Source organism: Tupaia chinensis, unplaced genomic scaffold, assembly GCF_000334495.1.
Source record: "Tupaia chinensis unplaced genomic scaffold, TupChi_1.0 Scaffold000274_1, whole genome shotgun sequence".
Taxonomy (NCBI): domain Eukaryota; kingdom Metazoa; phylum Chordata; class Mammalia; order Scandentia; family Tupaiidae; genus Tupaia; species Tupaia belangeri.
This window is the reverse complement of record NW_006159756.1, coordinates 4026155-4038871: the sequence shown is the minus strand read 5'-3', so window position 1 is coordinate 4038871 and position 12717 is coordinate 4026155.

The following is a 12717-nucleotide window of genomic DNA, read 5'->3' as shown; positions in this document are numbered from 1 at the left end:
GAGAGATGGGTAATATCAGAGAATTATCAATCCATAAAATGGCTTAACAATACCCAGAGATCTATAGGAGTAGATATTCCAACCTTCAGCATGGCATGTAGGTGCTTTAATTTATGACAGGAAGTTTACATAGGAGGGGTTGTTTTCTGTGACTGGTGTTTGGGAGATGGTCCCTGACAGTAAGTGGAGTCCTTTTCTGGCCAATGTATTCCAGTGTCTGGCTTTTTCAAGTCACTGAGGGCCTCTAGAAGGCCTCTAGAAAGATGTGTTGATTTATTTTGTCACAATAATGAGTTTGAGATCCTGGCAGAAAAACCAGAGGAGAAATCCAGCAGAATTCCTAACCTGGGAACAAAACTTGGGAGTATCCAGAAGACATAGTTGCCTCTTGGGAGAGAGGTTTGTTTGTTTGTTTGTTGTTGTTGTTGTTGTTGTTTTTAATTCTAAGTGAAGGAGTAACAGCAGAAAACATAAGAGAACTTACAGGAAGTTGATGGAGTAAGAAGAGAATCCAGAGCAAAATGGGAAAATACATGTTAACTTCCTAGAAACTAATGAAGAGAAAACCACATAAATGAAAAGTCTAACTTTGGAGGGCATAGCCAGTAAGTGTTAATTTGTCCAAGAAGTTATGCGATTGAGAGTTGAGGACAGGTCATTGAGGAAGGTGAAGATATCGCTAAGTTATATTCATGAGAACAGTTTTAGTAACATTAATATCCCCTCTTCAGTGGAGGGGAAGAAGTGTCTTTCCCATCTACTATTTTATTTCATGCTCATAATGATGCAAGTGAGGTTCAGATAGTAAATGGCAGATCCAAAAACTAAATCCAAAGCCTTCTGACCCCTAAATCTGATTCTTTTTCCCTTATGTTATATAATATCTTTCAGGAGAACACCTTGGAGCCAAAGCTGGATGGCAAGAAATGAGTGAAGTGCAAGGATGTGATAGCAAGACTAAGCATCTGCTTTAAAATTTGGGGTGGTAAAGAGAGGCTAAGTAATAGTTTTAGGGATGTTTTGGTTCCAGGACCAGAAATAAATGTAAATATTTGCAGCCAGTAAAAAGAAAAGATGGGGTATCAAGAGATATTGGATCAAAGTCCCAGAAGAGGGAGAAGGGAAATAGGGTCAAGAAGGGCACATTAAGGCAAGAGAGGTCTGTGAAAGTGAAAATGCAGGAGAAATTCTGAGTTAGAGAAAAGAGAATTTGAGAAAGACCCTACTATCGGCTGAGGATGCGGTGAGATCATCTTCTGAAGCTAAGTGGAACACCTGTAGAGTTGAGAGGTCACGAAGGAAAAGGGAAAGGAAAGGGGCTATGGGGTGTTTTCCCAATGACCTTCTGACATCCTCTCCTATTCCACTCTTGTTTTCTGAGGTTAGGAAAGGTCAAGAGATTTCTTGGCCCAGAGTAGACACTTTTTGGCACTGGTAGTCCTTTGGGATAAACGTGGCATAAAGTAAACAGCCATAGATTTGGACACCCAGCACCTGAGAGTGGAATTCTGGCTCCAAGAGTTCTCCTCAGCTTTATGTCCCAAAACTCCAACTGCTGGACATGTTCACTGCAAGTCTCACTATTATTTCAGCCTTACTGGACAAAAACCATCATAAAATAAGAGAATTTCAAATGCTAGAAAGATTACCTGGTCTAATTCTTGAATCTCCTTTATAAGCAGGTGTACCAAGTGCTCTGCTTGACCATTTCCTGTGACAAGGAACTCACTACTTCTTAGGCAGTCTGTTACATTTTTAGACATGTCTAATGTATAAAAAAAAGTTTTCTTATATTCATCTTAGACTTGACCTCTGGGCTACTCAGGATATAAAATTAATTAGCTAATTCCTGTTCCCCTGAGAGGGGTTGTCAAAGATTTGAAGAGAGTCATGATGTGTCCTGTACGTTCTATGTTTTAGGGCAAGCAAACCAAATTCTTTCTATGATTTCTGGGCATCTCACTCTCACATTGCAGAATGCCCATGACTAGTGGGTGTGCCTCTACTAAGCCTACCTCTGATTGCTTGCTTTTGTGTCTAAAACTCTGAATTCCTTGACCAGAGCCTCTTTGCCTCCAGTTCCTCTTCTCTCAGGTCCATCTTGAACATAGCTGTCAGACTCACCATTCTAAACATGGTTTTTAACAGGTCTTTCTCTGGTCAGAAAAACTTCAGTGGTTCTCCATTTACTATGAGATGAAGTCCAAAGCTGGCATCAAAAGCCCTCTAAATGAGCCGTGTCAGTATCTTTCCAAGCTCTACTCTGTTCTGAATATCCTTTTCAACCAAATTTACTCATTCATCCTCCTGTTTATTTATATATTTATTTATTTAAGAAGCAATTATTGAGTCTATTACATGTCAGGCACTATGATAGGCTGTAGTGACACAAAGATGAAAAAGACATGATCCTTGACAAGAGAGATTCAGAGTATGATGAGAAAAAACTCTGTACACAATCCATGTTATTAAATATAACAAAAATTAAATATTGCACCAATAATATGCAATCGTAGCAAAAAAAGAAATGGTCAGGAAAGGATTCATGGAGAGGGTGTATTTAAGTTGAGATTAAAAGGATAAGTAGAGGGACCAGCAGTTAGCATAATGGATATGTCGCTGGACTCCCATGTGGTTGACCGCAGTTCGAGTCCTGGACCTGGTGGCTTAAACTCACCCTGGGTACGTGGGCATGCATGCCCAAGATCCCGAGAGGAGAATGAAGGGGAAGGGATTGTGGCGCGGTCATCCCCCCTGGGGGGGTGATTTCTCTCTTTCTGTCTCTCTGTCTCTCTCTTTCTGGCGAGTGTATGCAATCTATAGCAAAAACCTCTCCAAAAAGAAAAAGAAAAAAAAGGGTAAGTAGAAATGTGCACTGGTTACCAAGTAAAGACAAAAATATTAAAAGTAGAAGAAACTGCAGCAGAAAGGCCATATTCTAGAAAGTTCAAGCTGTCTAACATTTTGATAAAGAATGTATGCATATCTAAACATAAAATGTCTGTCTAACATTTTAATGTGGAACATATGGGAGAAAGCAATGATGAGCTGGTAAAATTTTAACAACTGTCTCTCTGAGGTGGAGTGAGGAACCCTAATTTTTAGCATTTGCCTATTTCTGTGGTATAAACATTCCCATGGTGGTTGATTTCAAACTACTAATGTAACACTGCTGAACTCAGAGCTGGGAAAAATATGCTCAATTGTCGCTCACAAACCAGCAAGAAGTAGGTAAGGACATAATCAGGAAAAGCTTTTATATGCTAAGGAATTGGGATTTTTGTCCTGTAGGGTTATGGGGAGCCCCTAAAGGGCATTAAAATAGAAAATGACATAACCAGCTCTGCCTTGAGAAAAACTTAAGTGAAAATTATGTGTATGTATATGATGTGAATGAGGATGGGGTTGGGAACATAAGTAATCAAAATTAGGAAACTAGTTAGAACACTGGTTGTCAACGCTAGTCTCAGACCACTCTTCAGAATTAACCATGAAATTAAAAATAGTCATAATAGTGCTGAGATCTCAGACTCCAGAGATTCTGATTAAATATGTCTGAGCTGGGCCTAGGCATCAGTCTGTCCTAAATGCTTCTCAGGAGATATCAATAAACAACATTGGCTCAGGCTTGCTTGAGAGGATACTCAGAGGCTGAGGCCACATAGGAGGCCTGGGTTCAGTTCCTAGACCAATATGAAATAGGTTGGTTGGAATGGCATAGCTGATCGAGAGGTGGAGGTGAAGGTATCCTGACATGGCGAAACCTTGTCAAAAATTTCTCTCTTTCATAAATAAATAAAATCTTTATAAAACATAGGAAATGCATTATAAAGCACTGAGGTAGGAGACCATGACTCTGAAATATCTCTTCTCTTTATTCAGTTTCACGTGTTGTCTTGGGAACTTCTCCAGCTCAACTTCCAAACACACTTCATTCATCTTAGTCCATTGTTGGTGGCAAGCCTTTCCCTTCTGACTCAGTTCTTACTGGATTATCAGAAAAGTCATGAGGTATTTTCTGGCTTTCTATGCAAAAATGTATAATGACTTTTCCTATGACCTAATATTTCCCTCACCTGGGGTCTTTTATACATTTTTTTGCCTCTTAACCTGGACTCACCTGAAGATAGATAATCAGTGTTCTTTGTTTTCTGCCTTAACTGCTAGGAAACAGCCCTAGCCGCTCCCACTCTAAGAGTTGGGTACCAAAACCCCAACATGAGATCCTAGGCCTCCTTGAAAGAAGAGAAGTAAAAAAATAAAGGCCCAGATAAGAGAAAATGAATATCTTCATGGGTGTAGTGGCTATGAATTGGCACAGAATTAATAATATAATGACAATGATGATGAAAAGAGTTATTAAATACTTACTGTGGGCTACTTTCTACATGCTTTCCATATATGTGTTTAAATCTTCCGAAAACTCTATGAAATTGCTACTATGATTATCATTCCTTTTTCATATGTGAAGAAACTGAAGTACAGAAAAAATAAGTAACGTCACCAAGATCAATAGCTGGTACATGGCAAAGCCAAAGTTCAAACTCACACAGCTTAGCTCAAGGGACCCTATTCCTAACTACCATATTTTCTGTTTCTTTCAATAAATGTTTAGGTCTACTCTAGAGAAACCTTGATTAATCACTGGATATAGATGTAAGGAGAAGAAGAAGTCAAATTCCAGGTGGCTGGCAGAAGTATTTGAGAGGACAGGGATTCTACCAATCAGAACAGTATTTAGGAGAAACAGACATTCTGTAGGGGCCAAGTTGAACATGTGGGAGACGAGCAGTATATGATTACACATGAAGAACTGGAGCTCAGGAAAGGAAGCCTGAGTTGCACATGTCGATCTTTGTAGTTGTCAGGATTATAGTTGCCAGTACTTCAATTTCTTCATATGTGAAAAATTGGGATAGTGGTGAAAGCCATAAGAATAGGGACAATCACCCAAGGAAAGTTCATAGATTGAAAAAGAGAAGAGGGTCAAAATCAAGCAGTGCAGAGAGCAATTATTTCATAAGACCCAAATGGAGGATAATGGGAGTAGTAAAGAGATAACAGAGGGCCAGCCCTTAGTGTGGTGGTTAAGGAGGCTGGATCCCACATGGCCAACTGCACTATCATGTGTGTGAGTGCCCAAAATCCCAACAGGGAGGAGACCTAGAGGAGAATGGGTTGCAGTGTTCCATGTGCCATGGGAGAGAGAGGTGCTTTCTGACTCTCTCTCTCAATCTCTTGCTCTCTTTCCAGTGAATGCACACACACACTGGCAAATTAAAAAAAAAAAAAAGGCAGAAGCATTGATGGAGCTTCATATAGAGAGAACCAAGTAAGTATGGAAAAACAAACTATGTTATTCTCTCCTATACTACTATCATTCAACAATCAACCCTTCACTTCTGGTCACCAAAATGTGAGTTTTCCCCCAATGCACTAACCAATTCCCAACCAATTCTTTGAAACTGCAATGTTCTTGAGTATCCTACAATTTAACTCAGTTCTGATACTATCTTCCTGGAAACAACGCAGACTCTACAGGTTAAGGGCTCAGTCTCACAAGTCTGCTTCCCGCTTCAGATTCCAGGCGCAAGTCTTGTACATAGCCTATGCTTCTGACTTATCAGCAATAAATCAGGGCTCCCAAGGCCCCTTCCTTGGGTTCCATCATTTCCTAAGGCTGTTCACAGAACTTAAGGAAACACTTACGTTTACCAATTTATTATTAAGGATATTACAAAGGATACAGATAAGAAGCCAGGTGAAGAGATATACCGGGCAAGCTTTATGCAAAGGAGTATAAGCTTCTATGCCCTCTTCAGGTATTCTTCTCTTCCAGGACCTTCACCAGGAAATGCTCTCTTAAAATCCTGTAGTTCAGGGACTTTCGGAGGCTTCATGATATAGGCATGACCTATTATTAACTAAATTTCCAGCCTCTCACCCTTTCCCAGAGGATGGTGGTAGGGCTGAAGTTTAAACTTTCTAATCATGATTTGGTCCTTCTGATGACCAGTACCCATTCAGAAGCCCACCAATAATCACCTCATTCTTCGAGTCCCAGACCTGGTGGCTTAAACTCACGCTGGGCACATGTGCGTGCGTGCCCAAGATCCCAAGAAGAGAATGGATGACCATGGCCATCCCCCCAGGGGGTGATTTTTCCCTTTCTCTCTTTGTCTTTCTCTGTCTTTCTGGCAAGCCCTGTGTGAAAACCTCTCCAAAAAAAAAAAATGCAAGATGCTCCTTTCACCCAGGAAATTTCCTTTATAGGATTAGCTTTGTGTCAAGAACTGGAGCCAAAGACCAAATACTAGAACAAAAGATGCACCTAGCACTCCTATCACTTAAGAAATCACAAGAGTTTTAGAAGCTTTATGTCAGAAACCAGGAGCTGAGATCAAATATTCCCATTATATCATAATACTGCACCAAGTAAATGGATTATTTCCAGAAGTAAGGGCTTGTCAGTAGTAATAAAATATTGCAGGGGGTACAGGTAAATAAGAATAGAAAATTCATCACCGAATTTGGATATAGAAGGTCTGGACCAGCCCTGCAGTGCAGTGGTTAATCAGTGTGTGGAGGGAGGAGGATCCCACATAGTCAACTGTAGTTTGAATTCTGGTCCCAGAAGATTGGAAACAAAAAAAAACCCATGCATGTCTGAGCACCATGTGCCCAAGATCCTGATGGGAAGGAGAAAAGGAAATAAAAGGATTGCTGTGTGGCCAAGCCCCACTGGAGGGTCTCTTTCTAGCAGGGCATGAGCTCTCTGATATTTAAAAAAAAAAAAAAATTAACAAGAAAGTCATTGTTGACTTGCCAGAGTACTTTTAATAGAATAGTGAAAGGAGTAAGGAGTGACTTACAGGGTATATGCAAAATTAAGTGTATGTGTATATGTACACGTGTACACATATACACATACATACACACATGCATATATACACAAAATCATGCACTACATTAACTACATTTTGGTCAAGGGCAGACCACATATACAACATTGGTCTTACAATATCATAACAGGCATGTCTACTGGTGGTGTGGTATTTAAAGAGACTGGATCCCATCTGGCGACTGCATGGTTTCAGTCCTGGAAGTAGCAGCTTGAAAAACATGTCAGGTGTGTGTGTTTGCATGCCCAAAATCCCAAGAGGAGAATGGAGGCAAAGGAACTGCAGTGTTACCATTACTCCTGGGAAATATTTTCTCTCTTTCTCTGTCTGTCTCTCTCTCTCTCTGTTTCTCAAGCACACATGCCTTAGAGCAAATGAAAAAAAAAAAGATTATAATAGGCTATTCCATCCAATGTAGTTGCATAGTAAGCTATACCATCTAGGTTTGTATAAATACACTCTACGATATTTGCACAGGAATGAAATCACCTAATGGTGCATTTCTCAGAACATATCCATGTCATTAAGTGATATATGACTGAATGTAAACTCAGCATAATTTGAAAATATCATAAGTCAAAAATGCACTTACATTGTCCTATGATTGAGAAAAATCATCTAACACAAAGCTTATTTTATGATAAAGTGTTGAACACTTCACATGTTGCCAGCCCAGGGAAAAAATAAAAATTCAAAATCTGAAGTATGCCAATATTGGGATGGATTCACATCATAGTAAGGTTGAAAACTCACAAACCAAACCATAAATTGGGAACCTCTGTGTACATAAACCTCCCAAAATAAATAGCTTTCATTGACTACACCACATGGCATTATAATTTTTAATTGAGAATTACATGTACCTTTCTAAATATAAAAAAATTTCTATGTATACATGGAGAACTTTAAAATGGAACGCAGCAATGAGAAAGTGTGAATGATTTTTTAAATGTTTTTGCTTATTTAATAAATTGATTTTAAGGTGGGAAAGCCTTGAGAACATTTATAGATCAAAAGAGAGAGGGCAGAAAAGAGAATGAAGTTGATCCTGAGAGAATAATAGAAAGAAAAGGGTCTAAAGGAGACGGAAATGATAAACCTTGAACAAAAGGATCATATGATTATAGAGATTACCAAAATCCCATTGTGGGTTTAGACATAGGTACAGTTCATTCAGCCCAAGAACCTGCTTGTTCTTTGTGAAGTAGATAGCAGGAGGCTCAGAGCAACACAATTAAGGATGTTGCAATACCTTTTACGGTAATACTCTATGGGAACATTAGGAGTGAATTGTCTATGAACCAGAGGAACAGTTTGGCAAATAGAATTGAAAGTCCAATTCCTACCGGAAACTCCAAATTTCTAATGATGTCAGTCTACACCATCATAGAATTGTCTTCAGCTCTACTCAGCTGTACGTGCTTAGAGGCCAGGAATAAAGATTACAGAATGGATTTGGAAAGAGTTTGCACATGAAGAAAAAAGGTGCAAAAGAGCAAATAATAGCTCAAGGTACCAACTATTGTTTTTGTAGTTGATAAGAAAAGAATGAAATTAAGAGGTAGTTGATAGATGAAAGGAAGATGAGAGTTTAGGCGGCTAGAGACATTCATGAGTTTGAAGAGCAAATTCAATGGAAATTAGAAAGTAAAAGAGCTGAAACAATTGTTAAGGCAGAGAAGGGGACTGCATCTGAAGTTTTCATACTACAGGAAGAGCCAGTTGATGTGGAAGATGAGGTCATATGGGAGTGGAGCCAGTGTTCCAGGGTGTTGAGAAGATCAAGAGATTTAGGAGCTTCTGTGTTAAATCAGCTCTCCAAGAAGACTGAAGTATCTCAGCAGGGCAGAATGCTGGGGAAGACTGTGGGTAGTTAGGGAAACATGGTTATATGTTAGGGCATTGTAGGGGTCTGAGTTGAATGATACCCATTTTGAGATTTATCCAGTTCAACTCTTCTAGCCTTTGCCAGGGTTACACTCTGTTTCCCCTCATCTCTTTAACTAAAACCATTCCCATTTTTTTTAAAGACATCTTTACCTTAGGGTACATTCACTTGCCAGAGACAGACAGACAGACAGACAGAGACAGTAACAGTGAAAGTAAGAGGGAAAGTGAGAAATCATCCTCCCAGGGGGTATGGCCACATCACAATCCCTTCTCTTCCATTCTCCTCCTAGGATCTTGGACATGCACTCACATGCACCTGTTGTGAATTTCAAGCCACTGAGGTCCAGGACTCAAACTGTACTATGCTATATGAGAGTCCAGTGATGTAACCACGACGTCATCAGCTGGCCCCCTAAATCTATTCCCATTCTATTGCTTGGGCTCTATTCCTCCAAATCTGGCTGCAGAGTGAAACAGCTTTCCTAATTCTCACATCTTTGCCATTCCAGAAGACAAGCCTATAGGCCCGTTTGGCTTGAGAGTTTTATTGCTGATTGCTGTCAGGAATTAAAGTGGAAGTGACAGGTACCAAATACAGGAAGCTGTAGTTTCTAGACACTTACATTCTCTCTGGCATGGTCTCTAGGGTGTATTTTCTGACTCCTTTTGGAAAGCACGACGGAAGCCACATGGAACTTGCTTTCTCCTTTTGTTTCTAAGAGTGGGGTGGCTCAGAAAACCAAACCCTCAGACAGCCTTTGCCCTCTCTCTGAGAATAGGCCAGTCCCTTCCTATTAAGAAACACACCCATACACACACACACACATACACACACACACACACACACACACAAATACAACCAGAATTTTTCAATTATTTTTAGAGATTGTTTTTAAAAGTGCCATGTGCACTTGCTGGAGAGACAGAGATGTAAGAAATCACCCCTCATGGGGAGGTGTACAACCCTTCATTCTCTTCTCAGGATTTTTTGGGCACATACCCACATGCGCCCCAAGTGAGTTTCAAACCACCAGGTCAGGACTCAAACCACGGTCGGCCATGTGGGAGTCCAGCACCTTAACCACTACACCACTGCTGGCCCCTATCCAAAACAGAAATGCGCATGATGGCATATTTACTTCAGATCCCTTTAAAAGATGTTAAACATTTCAGATAGAGGTAATGCCCCACCTGTAATCTTAGCCATTTCCCAATCCCAAAGTATCCATTAAGTTGTAATTTGTGTAATTTTTATTCATGTTTTATGATTTTACTATTTATGGTTTGCCTATAAACAACATATATCCTACTACAACTAGTTTTTTTTTTCACTAGACTTCATTTTTGAGATTTATCTGTCTTGTTATTTGTGGATCTAGTACATTTGTGTAATCATTGTATAGTATTTCACTCTAAGAATAAACCACAGTATATTAATCACCTGATGAAGGACAGTTTGTTTCTAGTTCTATGTGAGAATACTTGAACTTGTTTCTTAGTGCACATTTTCTAGACACAATCATGTCAAGTGTGTTTGCAGGATAAATACTAGAAAGGATATTGCCATATTTCATCCATAGTAAGAGTATGTTTACCTTTTAAAGAAACTGCCAAACTATTTTAAGTTTCTTCCAGCAGTGTGTGAAATGAGAGTTCCTGTAGCTCCAAATCCTTATCAACACTTGGAGCTGTGCTCTTAAAATTTCTTTTAATCATTCTAATCAGTGTAATAAGAGTTTCTTATAGTGTGGTTTTAATTTGCCTTTCTCTGATGACTAATAATGTTGAACATTTTTCTAGATGATTTCTGGATATTTGTATATATTCTTTGTGAAGAATCTCTGAAATTTTTGCCAGTTCTTTTTTTTTTTTTTGGATGGGTTATTAAGTTGTGTACGTTCTTTACATACTATTGACTAAAATTCTTTAGAAAATACATGTATTGAGAATATTTTCTTCTAGACTGTGACTTACTTTTTTTGTTTTCCTGATGGTATATTTTGAAAAGCAGAAGCTTTAAATTTTAAATTAATTTTTTTTCCTTCGAGGCTTTTGCTTTTTGTATTTTGTCCAAAAATTTTTGCCTACCTTAAAGTCATTTGCTTTTTGTATTTTGTCCAAAAATTTTTGACTATCTTAAAGATGTTCTCTTACATATTTGTCTAGAAGTTTTGTAATTTTAGCTTCTATGTTTAAGTCAATGATCCATTTTGAGTTCATTTTTGTGTATGTACAGGATGGCAACCACTTAATCTGTCTCTATGGATTTACAAAATATGCATATTTCATATAAATGAAATTATATCCTATGTAACTTTTTGTCTCTGTCTTCTTTCTCTTAGCATAATGTTTTTGAGGTTCTTTCACATTGCAATATGTATCAGTACTTCATTCCTTTTTATAGCTAAATAATATTCCATCATATGTCTATATCACAGTTTGTTCGTCCATTCTTCTGTTGATAGGTGTTTTGGCTGTTTCCACATTTTCTTTATTTGAATAGTGCTGCTATCCACAATTATATATATGGATTTTCAATCATGTGAGGGTATACTAAAAAGTACGCTTGCTGCATCATGTGGTAACTCTATGTTTAACCTTCTGAGGAACTGCCAAGCTGTTTTCCACAGCGGCACAATTTTACATTTCTACCTGAAATACACAGAGGTTCCAGTTTCTCCACATCCTTGCCAATACTGAAATTTTCCACCTTTTTGTTTTACAGCCATCCTATGTGTGACTCAGTATCTCCTTGTGGTTTTGCCTTGTATTTCCATTGTGACTAATAATGTTAAGAATCATTTTTTCTCCTTTTTATCGATATTAAAAATTCAGATTTATGAATTAAATTGCATATATTTAACGTGTGTGGTGTGATGATTGAGTCTACATAAACACTGTGAAATGTTTCTCACAATCAAGTTCATACATTCATTACCTTGCACACTTCCTCTATTTTTTATTTCAAATATAAAATGCAGTATTATTAACAAAGTCCCATTCTATAGATTAGATCCTCCAAACTTACTCACTTTTTAAAAAATAATTATGTATTTAATTTTATTCATTATTTTTTATTTGCTATAGATCACATGCTCTAACCAGAGTGAGAGAGAGAGAGAGAGAGAGAGAAGGAATGTGAGAAAGCAAGCCACCAGGTCTGGGACTCAAACCACAGTCACCCATGTGGGAGTCCAACGCTTTAGCCACTATAGCACCTGCTGGCCCCACAACTTATTCATCTTATAATTAAAAATGTGTACCCTTTAACCTCTGACTAACATCTCTCCATTACTTTCACCTGCCACACCCTGCCAACTACCATTCTATTCTCTGCTTTTATATGTTCTACTTTTTTTTAAAATCCCACATATATGATGCACACAGTTAGTTTATCTTTCTTTGTCTGGCTTATTTTGCTTACCATAATGTATTCTAGGTTCATCCACATGGCAGGATTTCCTTTTATTATGGCTTAATAATGCTCCAGTGTGTGTGCTCGTGTGTGTGTGCATGGACATGTGTGTATTTCACATTTTCTTTATTTATGTGCTGATGTACCCTTAAACTGTTTCTATATCTTGGCTACTGTGAATAATGTTGCAACGAACACAAGAATGCAGATATCTCTTCAAGATAATAATTTTATTTCCTTTGTATATATATTCAGAAGTGAGGTTATTAAATCTTACAGTAGTTCTACTTTTTATTTTTGGAGAAAATTCATAAAATTATGTTTTTCATGTAACTGTACCAATTTACATTTCCACCAACAGTGTACAAGGATTCTTTTTTTCTCTATACTCTCATCAATACTTACCTCTCTAATATTTTAAAATTGGCATCTTAATAGGTGCAAGGTGATATCTCATTGTAGTATTGATTTTAATTTCTCTGAAGACTAGTGATGTCAAGTAATCTTTTT